This window comes from Lissotriton vulgaris, chromosome 4_1 (genome assembly GCF_964263255.1).
Source record: "Lissotriton vulgaris chromosome 4_1, aLisVul1.2, whole genome shotgun sequence".
Lineage (NCBI taxonomy): Eukaryota > Metazoa > Chordata > Amphibia > Caudata > Salamandridae > Lissotriton > Lissotriton vulgaris.
Window position 1 is genome coordinate 538,508,156 of NC_141691.1, and position 25,183 is coordinate 538,533,338.

At 33.4% G+C, this 25,183-nt stretch overlaps 18 non-coding genes across 18 annotated transcripts; 8 read left to right on the forward strand and 10 right to left on the reverse strand.

Annotated features, from left to right (window-relative positions):
* The first annotated feature begins 1,365 nt into the window (after positions 1-1,365).
* Positions 1,366-1,437, forward strand: TRNAQ-CUG (transfer RNA glutamine (anticodon CUG)). Its single transcript has one exon. It is a non-coding gene; the product is annotated as a tRNA-Gln (tRNA).
* Positions 1,438-2,262: 825 nt separating this feature from the next.
* TRNAQ-UUG (transfer RNA glutamine (anticodon UUG)) lies at positions 2,263-2,334 on the reverse strand. Its single transcript has one exon. It is a non-coding gene; the product is annotated as a tRNA-Gln (tRNA).
* A 1,548-nt stretch (positions 2,335-3,882) lies between these two features.
* TRNAQ-CUG (transfer RNA glutamine (anticodon CUG)) lies at positions 3,883-3,954 on the forward strand. Its single transcript has one exon. It is a non-coding gene; the product is annotated as a tRNA-Gln (tRNA).
* A 778-nt stretch (positions 3,955-4,732) lies between these two features.
* On the reverse strand, positions 4,733-4,804 carry TRNAQ-UUG (transfer RNA glutamine (anticodon UUG)). Its single transcript has one exon. It is a non-coding gene; the product is annotated as a tRNA-Gln (tRNA).
* Positions 4,805-6,350: 1,546 nt separating this feature from the next.
* Positions 6,351-6,422, forward strand: TRNAQ-CUG (transfer RNA glutamine (anticodon CUG)). The gene has a single exon. It is a non-coding gene; the product is annotated as a tRNA-Gln (tRNA).
* An 825-nt stretch (positions 6,423-7,247) lies between these two features.
* Positions 7,248-7,319, reverse strand: TRNAQ-UUG (transfer RNA glutamine (anticodon UUG)). Its single transcript has one exon. It is a non-coding gene; the product is annotated as a tRNA-Gln (tRNA).
* Positions 7,320-8,866: 1,547 nt separating this feature from the next.
* On the forward strand, positions 8,867-8,938 carry TRNAQ-CUG (transfer RNA glutamine (anticodon CUG)). Its single transcript has one exon. It is a non-coding gene; the product is annotated as a tRNA-Gln (tRNA).
* An 825-nt stretch (positions 8,939-9,763) lies between these two features.
* Positions 9,764-9,835, reverse strand: TRNAQ-UUG (transfer RNA glutamine (anticodon UUG)). The gene has a single exon. It is a non-coding gene; the product is annotated as a tRNA-Gln (tRNA).
* A 2,398-nt stretch (positions 9,836-12,233) lies between these two features.
* TRNAQ-UUG (transfer RNA glutamine (anticodon UUG)) lies at positions 12,234-12,305 on the reverse strand. The gene has a single exon. It is a non-coding gene; the product is annotated as a tRNA-Gln (tRNA).
* A 1,547-nt stretch (positions 12,306-13,852) lies between these two features.
* On the forward strand, positions 13,853-13,924 carry TRNAQ-CUG (transfer RNA glutamine (anticodon CUG)). The gene has a single exon. It is a non-coding gene; the product is annotated as a tRNA-Gln (tRNA).
* A 778-nt stretch (positions 13,925-14,702) lies between these two features.
* Positions 14,703-14,774, reverse strand: TRNAQ-UUG (transfer RNA glutamine (anticodon UUG)). The gene has a single exon. It is a non-coding gene; the product is annotated as a tRNA-Gln (tRNA).
* Positions 14,775-16,321: 1,547 nt separating this feature from the next.
* TRNAQ-CUG (transfer RNA glutamine (anticodon CUG)) lies at positions 16,322-16,393 on the forward strand. The gene has a single exon. It is a non-coding gene; the product is annotated as a tRNA-Gln (tRNA).
* An 825-nt stretch (positions 16,394-17,218) lies between these two features.
* TRNAQ-UUG (transfer RNA glutamine (anticodon UUG)) lies at positions 17,219-17,290 on the reverse strand. The gene has a single exon. It is a non-coding gene; the product is annotated as a tRNA-Gln (tRNA).
* A 1,547-nt stretch (positions 17,291-18,837) lies between these two features.
* Positions 18,838-18,909, forward strand: TRNAQ-CUG (transfer RNA glutamine (anticodon CUG)). The gene has a single exon. It is a non-coding gene; the product is annotated as a tRNA-Gln (tRNA).
* Positions 18,910-19,734: 825 nt separating this feature from the next.
* On the reverse strand, positions 19,735-19,806 carry TRNAQ-UUG (transfer RNA glutamine (anticodon UUG)). The gene has a single exon. It is a non-coding gene; the product is annotated as a tRNA-Gln (tRNA).
* Positions 19,807-22,204: 2,398 nt separating this feature from the next.
* TRNAQ-UUG (transfer RNA glutamine (anticodon UUG)) lies at positions 22,205-22,276 on the reverse strand. Its single transcript has one exon. It is a non-coding gene; the product is annotated as a tRNA-Gln (tRNA).
* A 1,547-nt stretch (positions 22,277-23,823) lies between these two features.
* Positions 23,824-23,895, forward strand: TRNAQ-CUG (transfer RNA glutamine (anticodon CUG)). Its single transcript has one exon. It is a non-coding gene; the product is annotated as a tRNA-Gln (tRNA).
* A 778-nt stretch (positions 23,896-24,673) lies between these two features.
* TRNAQ-UUG (transfer RNA glutamine (anticodon UUG)) lies at positions 24,674-24,745 on the reverse strand. Its single transcript has one exon. It is a non-coding gene; the product is annotated as a tRNA-Gln (tRNA).
* Between the last annotated feature and the right edge of the window lie 438 nt (positions 24,746-25,183).

Sequence of the window (25,183 nt, forward strand, 5' to 3'; positions counted from 1 at the left end):
GTACTTTTTATGTGAGATACGATTTTGCAATAAAAGATAAGATTCCCCCGTGAATGCAATCTCTTCTGCCAAAATGGAAAGCTCAACCTGGTACAGGTGGGTTGATGGTGTTATGCTTGTCAATCTGGACTCTGAAAACAGGGATCTAAGTACAAAGCTCAGTGGGACTTATCTAAACTTTACGATTTTTTTTCCATTCAGTTCTTAGAAGTATTAATTGGAAAAACATCTCATTTACTTATAAACTTGTACGTATCAACTTATATGTATGTATCTCCCTATATATCGCTATATGTCTATGTATTTTTATCGGAAAATATAAATATATACATTATAAAAATACGTATAATTAATAGAGGTGAAAATAATGAACAGTTGTTGCCTCTCCGCATTTGAAACATGAGCTTCTTCTCCTTCCTCTTCTATATGTCCTGAAATTGAGATAGTCACTTTTTAATCAATTTTGATCTAACAACATAGTTGATTTGTACAAAGCATATCATACGATCTGTGAATAATTCTAAAAAAGAAAATTAGATCAGTACCTTTGAGGCCTCCAAGCAAAAGCTTATATTTCATGATTGCAGATCGACTGTTGAAAATCAGCATGAGAAATGTTTTATTTCACAATTTCCATACTAATATACAAAAAACATTTGTACTATCTGAATGATACCGTCATTGTGGTTCTCTAGGTTTGATTTAAGAACACATCTCTTTCAGAATGTGCTATATTCGCCTTATCAATAGTGTGGAAATCTTCAAAAAGGAATGCTGGGAATCAGCCCTCTGAAATGCATTTGAGAAAAACAGGATAGGATTTTGTAATGTCGCACTATTTTGTGTAGGAATCTGATGTAAAAGTATTATGAAGTTCGTATTTCTGTAACTTGTTCAAGCTGTTGGACATTTTGAAAGGAGTCAACATTTGTCTCTTTCAACGTACTGGTATTGGATTGGAGCTATCAATAACAAAAGATGACAGAAATGTAAAAGGTCGAGATTAGTAAAATAGTACCTCAAAGAATTGGACTGGTACCTTTGCATGCAAAGTCCAAAGTGCCAACCGTTGCTCTTTGGAGCCACCCATGTGAGAGACAGAGAAATGGATGTAGTAGTTTGGAAATGTAGAATGTTTTAATATTCTTCAGTCAAATATGATCATTATTTTGTAAATTGCATGTCCTGATAAACGTTTGCACATTTAACACTGTTATGGAGAATGTAGCTGAAAAGAATCAAATCACATTGTAGCTCTTTACACTATGAGCATTCAACTGAGTTATCTTTTCATCAATGTAAGAAAAGCCCCTGCACTGATGCGCTCTCTTTTGTCTCAATGGAAAAATCCCTCATGTATGGCAGGGTTCCATGGTGTAATGGTTAGCACTCTGGACTCTGAATCCAGCGATCCGAGTTCAAATCTCGGTGGGACCTGCTTGAATTATGAGATTTAATATTTCACTAATTTCTTAGAATTTGAACTTGGAAAAACATAACGTCAAAGTTTTATACTGAAACTTATCAACGTATAAGTATGTATCTATGTACAGATGGCTATATCCATCTAGATAGCGATAATACAATATAAAGAAATGAATTATTCATAAACATAAGTACTGAAGCTGAAAACTAAAAACTGTTCTTTCCCATCCACAATTTAAGCAAGAGGTTCTTTTCCTTTCTCATCTTTATGATCAGTAATAAGATAGTTAATTTTGCTGATTTCTTATCTGACAACATTCTTAACTTACACATTGCATTTAATTGTGAATTTCTTTGAAAGAGGAATTCAGATTAATACATTTGACATGTCTTTCGAAAGATTCTACTTTGTGGTTATGGATCTACTTTAGAAAAACAGAGTGTAAATATCTGTGTGTCTTAATTTCAAGATTGTTATTTAAAAGTTCATCTCTTCTGTCCCCAAAATACACAATTTGATTGCTCAAGTTTTCTTTTAATGAAGGCTTTCCAATTTAAAAAGCTCCTTGTTCCCCTTATCAATAACAGTAAGATTTAAACAAGTAATATCTTGCATCAGCTTCTTGTGATGAGTTGAGAAAACAGAGTCAGCTCACAAAATGTCTCATTATTTTGAGCCATTTTATTTCCATGTTTTCTAAAAGTTCTATCATTTGCTCACATCAAATAGACTTTAAAAATACAATCAATAAATTAATGTTTCACTCTACCCGTGTTAGATTTATGATATTTATGAATACACTTGACAGAAAAAGATTTGGTCATAAGTCATGAAAGTGGTCCCACCGAGATTTGATCTCGGATCCTTGGATTCAAAGTCCAAAGTGCTAACCATTACACCATGGAACCTCCCATGTAACAAGGGAGCAAATTGCTGCAGCAATGTGGACATTTCAAATTTTTTATTTTCTACAGTCAAAGACAAACAGAATTACATAACTTTTCTATTCTGTTCAACTTTTGCCTATTGAACTATGTTAGGGAAGGATGTTGCACAAAGGACTCAAGTAACGCTATGACTCTGTTGAACAGTACTTTTTATGTGAGATACGATTTTGCAATAAAAGATAAGATTCCCCCGTGAATGCAATCTCTTCTGCCAAAATGGAAAGCTCAACCTGGTACAGGTGGGTTGATGGTGTTATGCTTGTCAATCTGGACTCTGAAAACAGGGATCTAAGTACAAAGCTCAGTGGGACTTATCTAAACTTTACGATTTTTTTTCCATTCAGTTCTTAGAAGTATTAATTGGAAAAACATCTCATTTACTTATAAACTTGTACGTATCAACTTATATGTATGTATCTCCCTATATATCGCTATATGTCTATGTATTTTTATCGGAAAATATAAATATATACATTATAAAAATACGTATAATTAATAGAGGTGAAAATAATGAACAGTTGTTGCCTCTCCGCATTTGAAACATGAGCTTCTTCTCCTTCCTCTTCTATATGTCCTGAAATTGAGATAGTCACTTTTTAATCAATTTTGACCTAACAGCATAGTTGATTTGTACAAAGCATATCATACGATCTGTGAATAATTCTAAAAAAAGAAAATTAGATCAGTACCTTTGAGGCCTCCAAGCAAAAGCTTATATTTCATGATTGCAGATCGACTGTTGAAAATCAGCATGAGAAATGTTTTATTTCACAATTTCCATACTAATATACAAAAAACATTTGTACTATCTGAATGATACCGTCATTGTGGTTCTCTAGGTTTGATTTAAGAACACATCTCTTTCAAAATGTGCTATATTCGCCTTATCAATAGTGTAGAAATCTTCAAAAAGGAATGCTGGGAATCAGCCCTCTGAAATGCATTTGAGAAAAACAGGATAGGATTTTGTAATGTCGCACTATTTTGTGTAGGAATCTGATGTAAAAGTATTATAAAGTTCGTATTTCTGTAACTTGTTCAAGCTGTTGGACATTTTGAAAGGAGTCAACATTTGTCTCGTTCAACCTACTGGTATTGGATTGGAGCTATCAATAACAAAAGATGACAGAAATGTAAAAGGTTGAGATTAGTAAAATAGTACCTCAAAGAATTGGACTGGTACCTTTGCATGCAAAGTCCAAAGTGCCAACCGTTGCTCTTTGGAGCCACCCATGTTAGAGACAGAGAAATGGATGTAGTAGTTTGGAAATGTAGAATGTTTTAATATTCTTCAGTCAAATATGATCATTATTTTGTAAATTGCATGTCCTGATAAACGTTTGCACATTTAACACTGTTATGGAGAATGTAGCTGAAAAGAATCAAATCACATTGTATCTCTTTACACTATGAGCATTCAACTGAGTTATCTTTTCATCAATGTAAGAAAAGCCCCTGCACTGATGCGCTCTCTTTTGTCTCAATGGAAAAATCCCTCATGTATGGCAGGGTTCCATGGTGTAATGGTTAGCACTCTGGACTCTGAATCCAGCGATCCGAGTTCAAATCTCGGTGGGACCTGCTTGAATTATGAGATTTAATATTTCACTAATTTCTTTGATTTTGGACTTGGAAAAACATAACGTCAAAGTTTTATACTGTAACTTATCAACGTATAAGTATGTATCTATGTACAGATGGCTATATCCATCTAGATAGCGATAATACAATATAAAGAAATGAAAAATTCATAAACATAAGTACTGAAGCTGAAAACTAAAAACTGTTCTTTCCCATCCACAATTTAAGCAAGAGGTTCTTTTCCTTTCTCATCTTTATGATCAGTAATAAGATAGTTAATTTTGCTGATTTCTTATCTGACAACATTCTTAACTTACACAGTGCATTTAATTGTGAATTTCTTTGAAAGAGGAATTCAGATTAATACATTTGACATGTCTTTCGAAAGATTCTACTTTGTGGTTATGGATCTACTTTAGAAAAACAGAGTGTAAATATCTGTGTGTCTTAATTTCAAGATTGTTATTTAAAAGTTCATCTCTTCTGTCCCCAAAATACACAATTTGATTCCTCAAGTTTTCTTTTAATGAAGGCTTTCCAATTAAAAAAGTTCCTTGTTCCCCTTATCAATAACAGTAGAAAACAGAGTCAGCTCACAAAATGTCTCATTATTTTGAGCCATTTTATTTCCATGTTTTCTAAAAGTTCTATCATTTGCTCACATCAAATAGACTTTAAAAATACAATCAATAAATTAATGTTTCACTCTACCCGTGTTAGATTTATGATATTTATGAATACACTTGACAGAAAAAGATTTGGTCATAAGTCATGAAAGTGGTCCCACCGAGATTTGAACTCGGATCCTTGGATTCAAAGTCCAAAGTGCTAACCATTACACCATGGAACCTCCCATGTGACAGGGGAGCAAATTGCTGCAGCAATGTGGACATTTCAAATTTTTTATTTTCTACAGTCAAAGACAAACAGAATTACATAACTTTTCTATTCTGTTCAACTTTTGCCTATTGAACTATGTTAGGGAAGGATGTTGCACAAAGGACTCAAGTAACGCTATGACTCTGTTGAACAGTACTTTTTATGTGAGATACGATTTTGCAATAAAAGATAAGATTCCCCCGTGAATGCAATCTCTTCTGCCAAAATGGAAAGCTCAACCTGGTACAGGTGGGTTGATGGTGTTATGCTTGTCAATCTGGACTCTGAAAACAGGGATCTAAGTACAAAGCTCAGTGGGACTTATCTAAACTTTACGATTTTTTTCCATTCAGTTCTTAGAAGTATTAATTGGAAAAACATCTCATTTACTTATAAACTTGTACGTATCAACTTATATGTATGTATCTCCCTATATATCGCTATATGTCTATGTATTTTTATCGGAAAATATAAATATATACATTATAAAAATACGTATAATTAATAGAGGTGAAAATAATGAACAGTTGTTGCCTCTCCGCATTTGAAACATGAGCTTCTTCTCCTTCCTCTTCTATATGTCCTGAAATTGAGATAGTCACTTTTTAATCAATTTTGATCTAACAACATAGTTGATTTGTACAAAGCATATCATACGATCTGTGAATAATTCTAAAAAAGAAAATTAGATCAGTACCTTTGAGGCCTCCAAGCAAAAGCTTATATTTCATGATTGCAGATCGACTGTTGAAAATCAGCATGAGAAATGTTTTATTTCACAATTTCCATACTAATATACAAAAAACATTTGTACTATCTGAATGATACCGTCATTGTGGTTCTCTAGGTTTGATTTAAGAACACATCTCTTTCAGAATGTGCTATATTCGCCTTATCAATAGTGTGGAAATCTTCAAAAAGGAATGCTGGGAATCAGCCCTCTGAAATGCATTTGAGAAAAACAGGATAGGATTTTGTAATGTCGCACTATTTTGTGTAGGAATCTGATGTAAAAGTATTATGAAGTTCGTATTTCTGTAACTTGTTCAAGCTGTTGGACATTTTGAAAGGAGTCAACATTTGTCTCTTTCAACGTACTGGTATTGGATTGGAGCTATCAATAACAAAAGATGACAGAAATGTAAAAGGTCGAGATTAGTAAAATAGTACCTCAAAGAATTGGACTGGTACCTTTGCATGCAAAGTCCAAAGTGCCAACCGTTGCTCTTTGGAGCCACCCATGTGAGAGACAGAGAAATGGATGTAGTAGTTTGGAAATGTAGAATGTTTTAATATTCTTCAGTCAAATATGATCATTATGTTGTAAATTGCATGTCCTGATAAACGTTTGCACATTTAACACTGTTATGGAGAATGTAGCTGAAAAGAATCAAATCACATTGTAGCTCTTTACACTATGAGCATTCAACTGAGTTATCTTTTCATCAATGTAAGAAAAGCCCCTGCACTGATGCGCTCTCTTTTGTCTCAATGGAAAAATCCCTCATGTATGGCAGGGTTCCATGGTGTAATGGTTAGCACTCTGGACTCTGAATCCAGCGATCCGAGTTCAAATCTCGGTGGGACCTGCTTGAATTATGAGATTTAATATTTCACTAATTTCTTAGAATTTGGACTTGGAAAAACATAACGTCAAAGTTTTATACTGAAACTTATCAACGTATAAGTATGTATCTATGTACAGATGGCTATATCCATCTAGATAGCGATAATACAATATAAAGAAATGAATTATTCATAAACATAAGTACTGAAGCTGAAAACTAAAAACTGTTCTTTCCCATCCACAATTTAAGCAAGAGGTTCTTTTCCTTTCTCATCTTTATGATCAGTAATAAGATAGTTAATTTTGCTGATTTCTTATCTGACAACATTCTTAACTTACACATTGCATTTAATTGTGAATTTCTTTGAAAGAGGAATTCAGATTAATACATTTGACATGTCTTTCGAAAGATTCTACTTTGTGGTTATGGATCTACTTTAGAAAAACAGAGTGTAAATATCTGTGTGTCTTAATTTCAAGATTGTTATTTAAAAGTTCATCTCTTCTGTCCCCAAAATACACAATTTGATTCCTCAAGTTTTCTTTTAATGAAGGCTTTCCAATTTAAAAAGTTCCTTGTTCCCCTTATCAATAACAGTAAGATTTAAACAAGTAATATCTTGCATCAGCTTCTTGTGATGAGTTGAGAAAACAGAGTCAGCTCACAAAATGTCTCATTATTTTGAGCCATTTTATTTCCATGTTTTCTAAAAGTTCTATCATTTGCTCACATCAAATAGACTTTAAAAATACAATCAATAAATTAATGTTTCACTCTACCCGTGTTAGATTTATGATATTTATGAATACACTTGACAGAAAAAGATTTGGTCATAAGTCATGAAAGTGGTCCCACCGAGATTTGAACTCGGATCCTTGGATTCAAAGTCCAAAGTGCTAACCATTACACCATGGAACCTCCCATGTGACAGGGGAGCAAATTGCTGCAGCAATGTGGACATTTCACATTTTTTATTTTCTACAGTCAAAGACAAACAGAATTACATAACTTTTCTATTCTGTTCAACTTTTGCCTATTGAACTATGTTAGGGAAGGATGTTGCACAAAGGACTCAAGTAACGCTATGACTCTGTTGAACAGTACTTTTTATGTGAGATACGATTTTGCAATAAAAGATAAGATTCCCCCGTGAATGCAATCTCTTCTGCCAAAATGGAAAGCTCAACCTGGTACAGGTGGGTTGATGGTGTTATGCTTGTCAATCTGGACTCTGAAAACAGGGATCTAAGTACAAAGCTCAGTGGGACTTATCTAAACTTTACGATTTTTTTTCCATTCAGTTCTTAGAAGTATTAATTGGAAAAACATCTCATTTACTTATAAACTTGTACGTATCAACTTATATGTATGTATCTCCCTATATATCGCTATATGTCTATGTATTTTTATCGGAAAATATAAATATATACATTATAAAAATACGTATAATTAATAGAGGTGAAAATAATGAACAGTTGTTGCCTCTCCGCATTTGAAACATGAGCTTCTTCTCCTTCCTCTTCTATATGTCCTGAAATTGAGATAGTCACTTTTTAATCAATTTTGATCTAACAACATAGTTGATTTGTACAAAGCATATCATACGATCTGTGAATAATTCTAAAAAAGAAAATTAGATCAGTACCTTTGAGGCCTCCAAGCAAAAGCTTATATTTCATGATTGCAGATCGACTGTTGAAAATCAGCATGAGAAATGTTTTATTTCACAATTTCCATACTAATATACAAAAAACATTTGTACTATCTGAATGATACCGTCATTGTGGTTCTCTAGGTTTGATTTAAGAACACATCTCTTTCAGAATGTGCTATATTCGCCTTATCAATAGTGTGGAAATCTTCAAAAAGGAATGCTGGGAATCAGCCCTCTGAAATGCATTTGAGAAAAACAGGATAGGATTTTGTAATGTCGCACTATTTTGTGTAGGAATCTGATGTAAAAGTATTATGAAGTTCGTATTTCTGTAACTTGTTCAAGCTGTTGGACATTTTGAAAGGAGTCAACATTTGTCTCTTTCAACGTACTGGTATTGGATTGGAGCTATCAATAACAAAAGATGACAGAAATGTAAAAGGTCGAGATTAGTAAAATAGTACCCCAAAGAATTGGACTGGTACCTTTGCATGCAAAGTCCAAAGTGCCAACCGTTGCTCTTTGGAGCCACCCATGTGAGAGACAGAGAAATGGATGTAGTAGTTTGGAAATGTAGAATGTTTTAATATTCTTCAGTCAAATATGATCATTATTTTGTAAATTGCATGTCCTGATAAACGTTTGCACATTTAACACTGTTATGGAGAATGTAGCTGAAAAGAATCAAATCACATTGTAGCTCTTTACACTATGAGCATTCAACTGAGTTATCTTTTCATCAATGTAAGAAAAGCCCCTGCACTGATGCGCTCTCTTTTGTCTCAATGGAAAAATCCCTCATGTATGGCAGGGTTCCATGGTGTAATGGTTAGCACTCTGGACTCTGAATCCAGCGATCCGAGTTCAAATCTCGGTGGGACCTGCTTGAATTATGAGATTTAATATTTCACTAATTTCTTAGAATTTGGACTTGGAAAAACATAACGTCAAAGTATTATACTGAAACTTATCAACGTATAAGTATGTATCTATGTACAGATGGCTATATCCATCTAGATAGCGATAATACAATATAAAGAAATGAATTATTCATAAACATAAGTACTGAAGCTGAAAACTAAAAACTGTTCTTTCCCATCCACAATTTAAGCAAGAGGTTCTTTTCCTTTCTCATCTTTATGATCAGTAATAAGATAGTTAATTTTGCTGATTTCTTATCTGACAACATTCTTAACTTACACATTGCATTTAATTGTGAATTTCTTTGAAAGAGGAATTCAGATTAATACATTTGACATGTCTTTCGAAAGATTCTACTTTGTGGTTATGGATCTACTTTAGAAAAACAGAGTGTAAATATCTGTGTGTCTTAATTTCAAGATTGTTATTTAAAAGTTCATCTCTTCTGTCCCCAAAATACACAATTTGATTGCTCAAGTTTTCTTTTAATGAAGGCTTTCCAATTTAAAAAGCTCCTTGTTCCCCTTATCAATAACAGTAAGATTTAAACAAGTAATATCTTGCATCAGCTTCTTGTGATGAGTTGAGAAAACAGAGTCAGCTCACAAAATGTCTCATTATTTTGAGCCATTTTATTTCCATGTTTTCTAAAAGTTCTATCATTTGCTCACATCAAATAGACTTTAAAAATACAATCAATAAATTAATGTTTCACTCTACCCGTGTTAGATTTATGATATTTATGAATACACTTGACAGAAAAAGATTTGGTCATAAGTCATGAAAGTGGTCCCACCGAGATTTGATCTCGGATCCTTGGATTCAAAGTCCAAAGTGCTAACCATTACACCATGGAACCTCCCATGTAACAGGGGAGCAAATTGCTGCAGCAATGTGGACATTTCAAATTTTTTATTTTCTACAGTCAAAGACAAACAGAATTACATAACTTTTCTATTCTGTTCAACTTTTGCCTATTGAACTATGTTAGGGAAGGATGTTGCACAAAGGACTCAAGTAACGCTATGACTCTGTTGAACAGTACTTTTTATGTGAGATACGATTTTGCAATAAAAGATAAGATTCCCCCGTGAATGCAATCTCTTCTGCCAAAATGGAAAGCTCAACCTGGTACAGGTGGGTTGATGGTGTTATGCTTGTCAATCTGGACTCTGAAAACAGGGATCTAAGTACAAAGCTCAGTGGGACTTATCTAAACTTTACGATTTTTTTTCCATTCAGTTCTTAGAAGTATTAATTGGAAAAACATCTCATTTACTTATAAACTTGTACGTATCAACTTATATGTATGTATCTACCTATATATCGCTATATGTCTATGTATTTTTATCGGAAAATATAAATATATACATTATAAAAATACGTATAATTAATAGAGGTGAAAATAATGAACAGTTGTTGCCTCTCCGCATTTGAAACATGAGCTTCTTCTCCTTCCTCTTCTATATGTCCTGAAATTGAGATAGTCACTTTTTAATCAATTTTGACCTAACAGCATAGTTGATTTGTACAAAGCATATCATACGATCTGTGAATAATTCTAAAAAAAGAAAATTAGATCAGTACCTTTGAGGCCTCCAAGCAAAAGCTTATATTTCATGATTGCAGATCGACTGTTGAAAATCAGCATGAGAAATGTTTTATTTCACAATTTCCATACTAATATACAAAAAACATTTGTACTATCTGAATGATACCGTCATTGTGGTTCTCTAGGTTTGATTTAAGAACACATCTCTTTCAAAATGTGCTATATTCGCCTTATCAATAGTGTAGAAATCTTCAAAAAGGAATGCTGGGAATCAGCCCTCTGAAATGCATTTGAGAAAAACAGGATAGGATTTTGTAATGTCGCACTATTTTGTGTAGGAATCTGATGTAAAAGTATTATAAAGTTCGTATTTCTGTAACTTGTTCAAGCTGTTGGACATTTTGAAAGGAGTCAACATTTGTCTCGTTCAACCTACTGGTATTGGATTGGAGCTATCAATAACAAAAGATGACAGAAATGTAAAAGGTTGAGATTAGTAAAATAGTACCTCAAAGAATTGGACTGGTACCTTTGCATGCAAAGTCCAAAGTGCCAACCGTTGCTCTTTGGAGCCACCCATGTTAGAGACAGAGAAATGGATGTAGTAGTTTGGAAATGTAGAATGTTTTAATATTCTTCAGTCAAATATGATCATTATTTTGTAAATTGCATGTCCTGATAAACGTTTGCACATTTAACACTGTTATGGAGAATGTAGCTGAAAAGAATCAAATCACATTGTAGCTCTTTACACTATGAGCATTCAACTGAGTTATCTTTTCATCAATGTAAGAAAAGCCCCTGCACTGATGCGCTCTCTTTTGTCTCAATGGAAAAATCCCTCATGTATGGCAGGGTTCCATGGTGTAATGGTTAGCACTCTGGACTCTGAATCCAGCGATCCGAGTTCAAATCTCAGTGGGACCTGCTTGAATTATGAGATTTAATATTTCACTAATTTCTTTGATTTTGGACTTGGAAAAACATAACGTCAAAGTTTTATACTGTAACTTATCAACGTATAAGTATGTATCTATGTACAGATGGCTATATCCATCTAGATAGCGATAATACAATATAAAGAAATGAAAAATTCATAAACATAAGTACTGAAGCTGAAAACTAAAAACTGTTCTTTCCCATCCACAATTTAAGCAAGAGGTTCTTTTCCTTTCTCATCTTTATGATCAGTAATAAGATAGTTAATTTTGCTGATTTCTTATCTGACAACATTCTTAACTTACACAGTGCATTTAATTGTGAATTTCTTTGAAAGAGGAATTCAGATTAATACATTTGACATGTCTTTCGAAAGATTCTACTTTGTGGTTATGGATCTACTTTAGAAAAACAGAGTGTAAATATCTGTGTGTCTTAATTTCAAGATTGTTATTTAAAAGTTCATCTCTTCTGTCCCCAAAATACACAATTTGATTCCTCAAGTTTTCTTTTAATGAAGGCTTTCCAATTAAAAAAGTTCCTTGTTCCCCTTATCAATAACAGTAGAAAACAGAGTCAGCTCACAAAATGTCTCATTATTTTGAGCCATTTTATTTCCATGTTTTCTAAAAGTTCTATCATTTGCTCACATCAAATAGACTTTAAAAATACAATCAATAAATTAATGTTTCACTCTACCCGTGTTAGATTTATGATATTTATGAATACACTTGACAGAAAAAGATTTGGTCATAAGTCATGAAAGTGGTCCCACCGAGATTTGAACTCGGATCCTTGGATTCAAAGTCCAAAGTGCTAACCATTACACCATGGAACCTCCCATGTGACAGGGGAGCAAATTGCTGCAGCAATGTGGACATTTCAAATTTTTTATTTTCTACAGTCAAAGACAAACAGAATTACATAACTTTTCTATTCTGTTCAACTTTTGCCTATTGAACTATGTTAGGGAAGGATGTTGCACAAAGGACTCAAGTAACGCTATGACTCTGTTGAACAGTACTTTTTATGTGAGATACGATTTTGCAATAAAAGATAAGATTCCCCCGTGAATGCAATCTCTTCTGCCAAAATGGAAAGCTCAACCTGGTACAGGTGGGTTGATGGTGTTATGCTTGTCAATCTGGACTCTGAAAACAGGGATCTAAGTACAAAGCTCAGTGGGACTTATCTAAACTTTACGATTTTTTTTCCATTCAGTTCTTAGAAGTATTAATTGGAAAAACATCTCATTTACTTATAAACTTGTACGTATCAACTTATATGTATGTATCTCCCTATATATCGCTATATGTCTATGTATTTTTATCGGAAAATATAAATATATACATTATAAAAATACGTATAATTAATAGAGGTGAAAATAATGAACAGTTGTTGCCTCTCCGCATTTGAAACATGAGCTTCTTCTCCTTCCTCTTCTATATGTCCTGAAATTGAGATAGTCACTTTTTAATCAATTTTGATCTAACAACATAGTTGATTTGTACAAAGCATATCATACGATCTGTGAATAATTCTAAAAAAGAAAATTAGATCAGTACCTTTGAGGCCTCCAAGCAAAAGCTTATATTTCATGATTGCAGATCGACTGTTGAAAATCAGCATGAGAAATGTTTTATTTCACAATTTCCATACTAATATACAAAAAACATTTGTACTATCTGAATGATACCGTCATTGTGGTTCTCTAGGTTTGATTTAAGAACACATCTCTTTCAGAATGTGCTATATTCGCCTTATCAATAGTGTGGAAATCTTCAAAAAGGAATGCTGGGAATCAGCCCTCTGAAATGCATTTGAGAAAAACAGGATAGGATTTTGTAATGTCGCACTATTTTGTGTAGGAATCTGATGTAAAAGTATTATGAAGTTCGTATTTCTGTAACTTGTTCAAGCTGTTGGACATTTTGAAAGGAGTCAACATTTGTCTCGTTCAACCTACTGGTATTGGATTGGAGCTATCAATAACAAAAGATGACAGAAATGTAAAAGGTTGAGATTAGTAAAATAGTACCTCAAAGAATTGGACTGGTACCTTTGCATGCAAAGTCCAAAGTGCCAACCGTTGCTCTTTGGAGCCACCCATGTTAGAGACAGAGAAATGGATGTAGTAGTTTGGAAATGTAGAATGTTTTAATATTCTTCAGTCAAATATGATCATTATTTTGTAAATTGCATGTCCTGATAAACGTTTGCACATTTAACACTGTTATGGAGAATGTAGCTGAAAAGAATCAAATCACATTGTAGCTCTTTACACTATGAGCATTCAACTGAGTTATCTTTTCATCAATGTAAGAAAAGCCCCTGCACTGATGCGCTCTCTTTTGTCTCAATGGAAAAATCCCTCATGTATGGCAGGGTTCCATGGTGTAATGGTTAGCACTCTGGACTCTGAATCCAGCGATCCGAGTTCAAATCTCGGTGGGACCTGCTTGAATTATGAGATTTAATATTTCACTAATTTCTTTGATTTTGGACTTGGAAAAACATAACGTCAAAGTTTTATACTGTAACTTATCAACGTATAAGTATGTATCTATGTACAGATGGCTATATCCATCTAGATAGCGATAATACAATATAAAGAAATGAAAAATTCATAAACATAAGTACTGAAGCTGAAAACTAAAAACTGTTCTTTCCCATCCACAATTTAAGCAAGAGGTTCTTTTCCTTTCTCATCTTTATGATCAGTAATAAGATAGTTAATTTTGCTGATTTCTTATCTGACAACATTCTTAACTTACACAGTGCATTTAATTGTGAATTTCTTTGAAAGAGGAATTCAGATTAATACATTTGACATGTCTTTCGAAAGATTCTACTTTGTGGTTATGGATCTACTTTAGAAAAACAGAGTGTAAATATCTGTGTGTCTTAATTTCAAGATTGTTATTTAAAAGTTCATCTCTTCTGTCCCCAAAATACACAATTTGATTCCTCAAGTTTTCTTTTAATGAAGGCTTTCCAATTAAAAAAGTTCCTTGTTCCCCTTATCAATAACAGTAGAAAACAGAGTCAGCTCACAAAATGTCTCATTATTTTGAGCCATTTTATTTCCATGTTTTCTAAAAGTTCTATCATTTGCTCACATCAAATAGACTTTAAAAATACAATCAATAAATTAATGTTTCACTCTACCCGTGTTAGATTTATGATATTTATGAATACACTTGACAGAAAAAGATTTGGTCATAAGTCATGAAAGTGGTCCCACCGAGATTTGAACTCGGATCCTTGGATTCAAAGTCCAAAGTGCTAACCATTACACCATGGAACCTCCCATGTGACAGGGGAGCAAATTGCTGCAGCAATGTGGACATTTCAAATTTTTTATTTTCTACAGTCAAAGACAAACAGAATTACATAACTTTTCTATTCTGTTCAACTTTTGCCTATTGAACTATGTTAGGGAAGGATGTTGCACAAAGGACTCAAGTAACGCTATGACTCTGTTGAACAGTACTTTTTATGTGAGATACGATTTTGCAATAAAAGATAAGATTCCCCCGTGAATGCAATCTCTTCTGCCAAAATGGAAAGCTCAACCTGGTACAGGTGGGTTGATGGTGTTATGCTTGTCAATCTGGACTCTGAAAACAGGGATCTAAGTACAAAGCTCAGTGGGACTTATCTAAACTTTACGATTTTTTTTCCATTCAGTTCTTAGAAGTATTAATTGGAAAAACATCTCATTTACTTATAAACTTGTACGTATCAACTTATATGTATGTATCTCCCTATATATCGCTATATGTCTATGTATTTTTATCGGAAAATATAAATATATACATTATAAAAATACGTATAATTAATAGAGGTGAAAATAATGAACAGTTGTTGCCTCTCCGCATTTGAAACATGAGCTTCTTCTCCTTCCTCTTCTATATGTCCTGAAATTGAGATAGTCACTTTTTAATCAATTTTGATCTAACAACATAGTTGATTTGTACAAAGCATATCATACGATCTGTGAATAATTCTAAAAAAGAAAATTAGATCAGTACCTTTGAGGCCTCCAAGCAAAAGCTTATATTTCATGATTGCAGATCGACTGTTGAAAATCAGCATGAGAAATGTTTTATTTCACAATTTCCATACTAATATACAAAAAACATTTGTACTATCTGAATGATACCGTCATTGTGGTTCTCTAGGTTTGATTTAAGAACACATCTCTTTCAGAATGTGCTATATTCGCCTTATCAATAGTGTGGAAATCTTCAAAAAGGAATGCTGGGAATCAGCCCTCTGAAATGCATTTGAGAAAAACAGGATAGGATTTTGTAATGTCGCACTATTTTGTGTAGGAATCTGATGTAAAAGTATTATGAAGTTCGTATTTCTGTAACTTGTTCAAGCTGTTGGACATTTTGAAAGGAGTCAACATTTGTCTCTTTCAACGTACTGGTATTGGATTGGAGCTATCAATAACAAAAGATGACAGAAATGTAAAAGGTCGAGATTAGTAAAATAGTACCTCAAAGAATTGGACTGGTACCTTTGCATGCAAAGTCCAAAGTGCCAACCGTTGCTCTTTGGAGCCACCCATGTGAGAGACAGAGAAATGGATGTAGTAGTTTGGAAATGTAGAATGTTTTAATATTCTTCAGTCAAATATGATCATTATGTTGTAAATTGCATGTCCTGATAAACGTTTGCACATTTAACACTGTTATGGAGAATGTAGCTGAAAAGAATCAAATCACATTGTAGCTCTTTACACTATGAGCATTCAACTGAGTTATCTTTTCATCAATGTAAGAAAAGCCCCTGCACTGATGCGCTCTCTTTTGTCTCAATGGAAAAATCCCTCATGTATGGCAGGGTTCCATGGTGTAATGGTTAGCACTCTGGACTCTGAATCCAGCGATCCGAGTTCAAATCTCGGTGGGACCTGCTTGAATTATGAGATTTAATATTTCACTAATTTCTTAGAATTTGGACTTGGAAAAACATAACGTCAAAGTTTTATACTGAAACTTATCAACGTATAAGTATGTATCTATGTACAGATGGCTATATCCATCTAGATAGCGATAATACAATATAAAGAAATGAATTATTCATAAACATAAGTACTGAAGCTGAAAACTAAAAACTGTTCTTTCCCATCCACAATTTAAGCAAGAGGTTCTTTTCCTTTCTCATCTTTATGATCAGTAATAAGATAGTTAATTTTGCTGATTTCTTATCTGACAACATTCTTAACTTACACATTGCATTTAATTGTGAATTTCTTTGAAAGAGGAATTCAGATTAATACATTTGACATGTCTTTCGAAAGATTCTACTTTGTGGTTATGGATCTACTTTAGAAAAACAGAGTGTAAATATCTGTGTGTCTTAATTTCAAGATTGTTATTTAAAAGTTCATCTCTTCTGTCCCCAAAATACACAATTTGATTCCTCAAGTTTTCTTTTAATGAAGGCTTTCCAATTTAAAAAGTTCCTTGTTCCCCTTATCAATAACAGTAAGATTTAAACAAGTAATATCTTGCATCAGCTTCTTGTGATGAGTTGAGAAAACAGAGTCAGCTCACAAAATGTCTCATTATTTTGAGCCATTTTATTTCCATGTTTTCTAAAAGTTCTATCATTTGCTCACATCAAATAGACTTTAAAAATACAATCAATAAATTAATGTTTCACTCTACCCGTGTTAGATTTATGATATTTATGAATACACTTGACAGAAAAAGATTTGGTCATAAGTCATGAAAGTGGTCCCACCGAGATTTGAACTCGGATCCTTGGATTCAAAGTCCAAAGTGCTAACCATTACACCATGGAACCTCCCATGTGACAGGGGAGCAAATTGCTGCAGCAATGTGGACATTTCACATTTTTTATTTTCTACAGTCAAAGACAAACAGAATTACATAACTTTTCTATTCTGTTCAACTTTTGCCTATTGAACTATGTTAGGGAAGGATGTTGCACAAAGGACTCAAGTAACGCTATGACTCTGTTGAACAGTACTTTTTATGTGAGATACGATTTTGCAATAAAAGATAAGATTCCCCCGTGAATGCAATCTCTTCTGCCAAAATGGAAAGCTCAACCTGGTACAGGTGGGTTGATGGTGTTATGCTTGTCAATCTGGACTCTGAAAACAGGGATCTAAGTACAAAGCTCAGTGGGACTTATCTAAACTTTACGATTTTTTTTCCATTCAGTTCTTAGAAGTATTAATTGGAAAAACATCTCATTTACTTATAAACTTGTACGTATCAACTTATATGTATGTATCTCCCTATATATCGCTATATGTCTATGTATTTTTATCGGAAAATATAAATATATACATTATAAAAATACGTATAATTAATAGAGGTGAAAATAATGAACAGTTGTTGCCTCTCCGCATTTGAAACATGAGCTTCTTCTCCTTCCTCTTCTATATGTCCTGAAATTGAGATAGTCACTTTTTAATCAATTTTGATCTAACAACATAGTTGATTTGTACAAAGCATATCATACGATCTGTGAATAATTCTAAAAAAGAAAATTAGATCAGTACCTTTGAGGCCTCCAAGCAAAAGCTTATATTTCATGATTGCAGATCGACTGTTGAAAATCAGCATGAGAAATGTTTTATTTCACAATTTCCATACTAATATACAAAAAACATTTGTACTATCTGAATGATACCGTCATTGTGGTTCTCTAGGTTTGATTTAAGAACACATCTCTTTCAGAATGTGCTATATTCGCCTTATCAATAGTGTGGAAATCTTCAAAAAGGAATGCTGGGAATCAGCCCTCTGAAATGCATTTGAGAAAAACAGGATAGGATTTTGTAATGTCGCACTATTTTGTGTAGGAATCTGATGTAAAAGTATTATGAAGTTCGTATTTCTGTAACTTGTTCAAGCTGTTGGACATTTTGAAAGGAGTCAACATTTGTCTCTTTCAACGTACTGGTATTGGATTGGAGCTATCAATAACAAAAGATGACAGAAATGTAAAAGGTCGAGATTAGTAAAATAGTACCTCAAAGAATTGGACTGGTACCTTTGCATGCAAAGTCCAAAGTGCCAACCGTTGCTCTTTGGAGCCACCCATGTGAGAGACAGAGAAATGGATGTAGTAGTTTGGAAATGTAGAATGTTTTAATATTCTTCAGTCAAATATGATCATTATTTTGTAAATTGCATGTCCTGATAAACGTTTGCACATTTAACACTGTTATGGAGAATGTAGCTGAAAAGAATCAAATCACATTGTAGCTCTTTACACTATGAGCATTCAACTGAGTTATCTTTTCATCAATGTAAGAAAAGCCCCTGCACTGATGCGCTCTCTTTTGTCTCAATGGAAAAATCCCTCATGTATGGCAGGGTTCCATGGTGTAATGGTTAGCACTCTGGACTCTGAATCCAGCGATCCGAGTTCAAATCTCGGTGGGACCTGCTTGAATTATGAGATTTAATATTTCACTAATTTCTTAGAATTTGGACTTGGAAAAACATAACGTCAAAGTTTTATACTGAAACTTATCAACGTATAAGTATGTATCTATGTACAGATGGCTATATCCATCTAGATAGCGATAATACAATATAAAGAAATGAATTATTCATAAACATAAGTACTGAAGCTGAAAACTAAAAACTGTTCTTTCCCATCCACAATTTAAGCAAGAGGTTCTTTTCCTTTCTCATCTTTATGATCAGTAATAAGATAGTTAATTTTGCTGATTTCTTATCTGACAACATTCTTAACTTACACATTGCATTTAATTGTGAATTTCTTTGAAAGAGGAATTCAGATTAATACATTTGACATGTCTTTCGAAAGATTCTACTTTGTGGTTATGGATCTACTTTAGAAAAACAGAGTGTAAATATCTGTGTGTCTTAATTTCAAGATTGTTATTTAAAAGTTCATCTCTTCTGTCCCCAAAATACACAATTTGATTGCTCAAGTTTTCTTTTAATGAAGGCTTTCCAATTTAAAAAGCTCCTTGTTCCCCTTATCAATAACAGTAAGATTTAAACAAGTAATATCTTGCATCAGCTTCTTGTGATGAGTTGAGAAAACAGAGTCAGCTCACAAAATGTCTCATTATTTTGAGCCATTTTATTTCCATGTTTTCTAAAAGTTCTATCATTTGCTCACATCAAATAGACTTTAAAAATACAATCAATAAATTAATGTTTCACTCTACCCGTGTTAGATTTATGATATTTATGAATACACTTGACAGAAAAAGATTTGGTCATAAGTCATGAAAGTGGTCCCACCGAGATTTGATCTCGGATCCTTGGATTCAAAGTCCAAAGTGCTAACCATTACACCATGGAACCTCCCATGTAACAGGGGAGCAAATTGCTGCAGCAATGTGGACATTTCAAATTTTTTATTTTCTACAGTCAAAGACAAACAGAATTACATAACTTTTCTATTCTGTTCAACTTTTGCCTATTGAACTATGTTAGGGAAGGATGTTGCACAAAGGACTCAAGTAACGCTATGACTCTGTTGAACAGTACTTTTTATGTGAGATACGATTTTGCAATAAAAGATAAGATTCCCCCGTGAATGCAATCTCTTCTGCCAAAATGGAAAGCTCAACCTGGTACAGGTGGGTTGATGGTGTTATGCTTGTCAATCTGGACTCTGAAAACAGGGATCTAAGTACAAAGCTCAGTGGGACTTATCTAAACTTTACGATTTTTTTTCCATTCAGTTCTTAGAAGTATTAATTGGAAAAACATCTCATTTACTTATAAACTTGTACGTATCAACTTATATGTATGTATCTACCTATATATCGCTATATGTCTATGTATTTTTATCGGAAAATATAAATATATACATTATAAAAATACGTATAATTAATAGAGGTGAAAATAATGAACAGTTGTTGCCTCTCCGCATTTGAAACATGAGCTTCTTCTCCTTCCTCTTCTATATGTCCTGAAATTGAGATAGTCACTTTTTAATCAATTTTGACCTAACAGCATAGTTGATTTGTACAAAGCATATCATACGATCTGTGAATAATTCTAAAAAAAGAAAATTAGATCAGTACCTTTGAGGCCTCCAAGCAAAAGCTTATATTTCATGATTGCAGATCGACTGTTGAAAATCAGCATGAGAAATGTTTTATTTCACAATTTCCATACTAATATACAAAAAACATTTGTACTATCTGAATGATACCGTCATTGTGGTTCTCTAGGTTTGATTTAAGAACACATCTCTTTCAAAATGTGCTATATTCGCCTTATCAATAGTGTAGAAATCTTCAAAAAGGAATGCTGGGAATCAGCCCTCTGAAATGCATTTGAGAAAAACAGGATAGGATTTTGTAATGTCGCACTATTTTGTGTAGGAATCTGATGTAAAAGTATTATAAAGTTCGTATTTCTGTAACTTGTTCAAGCTGTTGGACATTTTGAAAGGAGTCAACATTTGTCTCGTTCAACCTACTGGTATTGGATTGGAGCTATCAATAACAAAAGATGACAGAAATGTAAAAGGTTGAGATTAGTAAAATAGTACCTCAAAGAATTGGACTGGTACCTTTGCATGCAAAGTCCAAAGTGCCAACCGTTGCTCTTTGGAGCCACCCATGTTAGAGACAGAGAAATGGATGTAGTAGTTTGGAAATGTAGAATGTTTTAATATTCTTCAGTCAAATATGATCATTATTTTGTAAATTGCATGTCCTGATAAACGTTTGCACATTTAACACTGTTATGGAGAATGTAGCTGAAAAGAATCAAATCACATTGTAGCTCTTTACACTATGAGCATTCAACTGAGTTATCTTTTCATCAATGTAAGAAAAGCCCCTGCACTGATGCGCTCTCTTTTGTCTCAATGGAAAAATCCCTCATGTATGGCAGGGTTCCATGGTGTAATGGTTAGCACTCTGGACTCTGAATCCAGCGATCCGAGTTCAAATCTCAGTGGGACCTGCTTGAATTATGAGATTTAATATTTCACTAATTTCTTTGATTTTGGACTTGGAAAAACATAACGTCAAAGTTTTATACTGTAACTTATCAACGTATAAGTATGTATCTATGTACAGATGGCTATATCCATCTAGATAGCGATAATACAATATAAAGAAATGAAAAATTCATAAACATAAGTACTGAAGCTGAAAACTAAAAACTGTTCTTTCCCATCCACAATTTAAGCAAGAGGTTCTTTTCCTTTCTCATCTTTATGATCAGTAATAAGATAGTTAATTTTGCTGATTTCTTATCTGACAACATTCTTAACTTACACAGTGCATTTAATTGTGAATTTCTTTGAAAGAGGAATTCAGATTAATACATTTGACATGTCTTTCGAAAGATTCTACTTTGTGGTTATGGATCTACTTTAGAAAAACAGAGTGTAAATATCTGTGTGTCTTAATTTCAAGATTGTTATTTAAAAGTTCATCTCTTCTGTCCCCAAAATACACAATTTGATTCCTCAAGTTTTCTTTTAATGAAGGCTTTCCAATTAAAAAAGTTCCTTGTTCCCCTTATCAATAACAGTAGAAAACAGAGTCAGCTCACAAAATGTCTCATTATTTTGAGCCATTTTATTTCCATGTTTTCTAAAAGTTCTATCATTTGCTCACATCAAATAGACTTTAAAAATACAATCAATAAATTAATGTTTCACTCTACCCGTGTTAGATTTATGATATTTATGAATACACTTGACAGAAAAAGATTTGGTCATAAGTCATGAAAGTGGTCCCACCGAGATTTGAACTCGGATCCTTGGATTCAAAGTCCAAAGTGCTAACCATTACACCATGGAACCTCCCATGTGACAGGGGAGCAAATTGCTGCAGCAATGTGGACATTTCAAATTTTTTATTTTCTACAGTCAAAGACAAACAGAATTACATAACTTTTCTATTCTGTTCAACTTTTGCCTATTGAACTATGTTAGGGAAGGATGTTGCACAAAGGACTCAAGTAACGCTATGACTCTGTTGAACAGTACTTTTTATGTGAGATACGATTTTGCAATAAAAGATAAGATTCCCCCGTGAATGCAATCTCTTCTGCCAAAATGGAAAGCTCAACCTGGTACAGGTGGGTTGATGGTGTTATGCTTGTCAATCTGGACTCTGAAAACAGGGATCTAAGTACAAAGCTCAGTGGGACTTATCTAAACTTTACGATTTTTTTTCCATTCAGTTCTTAGAAGTATTAATTGGAAAAACATCTCATTTACTTATAAACTTGTACGTATCAACTTATATGTATGTATCTCCCTATATATCGCTATATGTCTATGTATTTTTATCGGAAAATATAAATATATACATTATAAAAATACGTATAATTAATAGAGGTGAAAATAATGAACAGTTGTTGCCTCTCCGCATTTGAAACATGAGCTTCTTCTCCTTCCTCTTCTATATGTCCTGAAATTGAGATAGTCACTTTTTAATCAATTTTGATCTAACAACATAGTTGATTTGTACAAAGCATATCATACGATCTGTGAATAATTCTAAAAAAGAAAATTAGATCAGTACCTTTGAGGCCTCCAAGCAAAAGCTTATATTTCATGATTGCAGATCGACTGTTGAAAATCAGCATGAGAAATGTTTTATTTCACAATTTCCATACTAATATACAAAAAACATTTGTACTATCTGAATGATACCGTCATTGTGGTTCTCTAGGTTTGATTTAAGAACACATCTCTTTCAGAATGTGCTATATTCGCCTTATCAATAGTGTGGAAATCTTCAAAAAGGAATGCTGGGAATCAGCCCTCTGAAATGCATTTGAGAAAAACAGGATAGGATTTTGTAATGTCGCACTATTTTGTGTAGGAATCTGATGTAAAAGTATTATGAAGTTCGTATTTCTGTAACTTGTTCAAGCTGTTGGACATTTTGAAAGGAGTCAACATTTGTCTCGTTCAACCTACTGGTATTGGATTGGAGCTATCAATAACAAAAGATGACAGAAATGTAAAAGGTTGAGATTAGTAAAATAGTACCTCAAAGAATTGGACTGGTACCTTTGCATGCAAAGTCCAAAGTGCCAACCGTTGCTCTTTGGAGCCACCCATGTTAGAGACAGAGAAATGGATGTAGTAGTTTGGAAATGTAGAATGTTTTAATATTCTTCAGTCAAATATGATCATTATTTTGTAAATTGCATGTCCTGATAAACGTTTGCACATTTAACACTGTTATGGAGAATGTAGCTGAAAAGAATCAAATCACATTGTAGCTCTTTACACTATGAGCATTCAACTGAGTTATCTTTTCATCAATGTAAGAAAAGCCCCTGCACTGATGCGCTCTCTTTTGTCTCAATGGAAAAATCCCTCATGTATGGCAGGGTTCCATGGTGTAATGGTTAGCACTCTGGACTCTGAATCCAGCGATCCGAGTTCAAATCTCGGTGGGACCTGCTTGAATTATGAGATTTAATATTTCACTAATTTCTTTGATTTTGGACTTGGAAAAACATAACGTCAAAGTTTTATACTGTAACTTATCAACGTATAAGTATGTATCTATGTACAGATGGCTATATCCATCTAGATAGCGATAATACAATATAAAGAAATGAAAAATTCATAAACATAAGTACTGAAGCTGAAAACTAAAAACTGTTCTTTCCCATCCACAATTTAAGCAAGAGGTTCTTTTCCTTTCTCATCTTTATGATCAGTAATAAGATAGTTAATTTTGCTGATTTCTTATCTGACAACATTCTTAACTTACACAGTGCATTTAATTGTGAATTTCTTTGAAAGAGGAATTCAGATTAATACATTTGACATGTCTTTCGAAAGATTCTACTTTGTGGTTATGGATCTACTTTAGAAAAACAGAGTGTAAATATCTGTGTGTCTTAATTTCAAGATTGTTATTTAAAAGTTCATCTCTTCTGTCCCCAAAATACACAATTTGATTCCTCAAGTTTTCTTTTAATGAAGGCTTTCCAATTAAAAAAGTTCCTTGTTCCCCTTATCAATAACAGTAGAAAACAGAGTCAGCTCACAAAATGTCTCATTATTTTGAGCCATTTTATTTCCATGTTTTCTAAAAGTTCTATCATTTGCTCACATCAAATAGACTTTAAAAATACAATCAATAAATTAATGTTTCACTCTACCCGTGTTAGATTTATGATATTTATGAATACACTTGACAGAAAAAGATTTGGTCATAAGTCATGAAAGTGGTCCCACCGAGATTTGAACTCGGATCCTTGGATTCAAAGTCCAAAGTGCTAACCATTACACCATGGAACCTCCCATGTGACAGGGGAGCAAATTGCTGCAGCAATGTGGACATTTCAAATTTTTTATTTTCTACAGTCAAAGACAAACAGAATTACATAACTTTTCTATTCTGTTCAACTTTTGCCTATTGAACTATGTTAGGGAAGGATGTTGCACAAAGGACTCAAGTAACGCTATGACTCTGTTGAACAGTACTTTTTATGTGAGATACGATTTTGCAATAAAAGATAAGATTCCCCCGTGAATGCAATCTCTTCTGCCAAAATGGAAAGCTCAACCTGGTACAGGTGGGTTGATGGTGTTATGCTTGTCAATCTGGACTCTGAAAACAGGGATCTAAGTACAAAGCTCAGTGGGACTTATCTAAACTTTACGATTTTTTTTCCATTCAGTTCTTAGAAGTATTAATTGGAAAAACATCTCATTTACTTATAAACTTGTACGTAT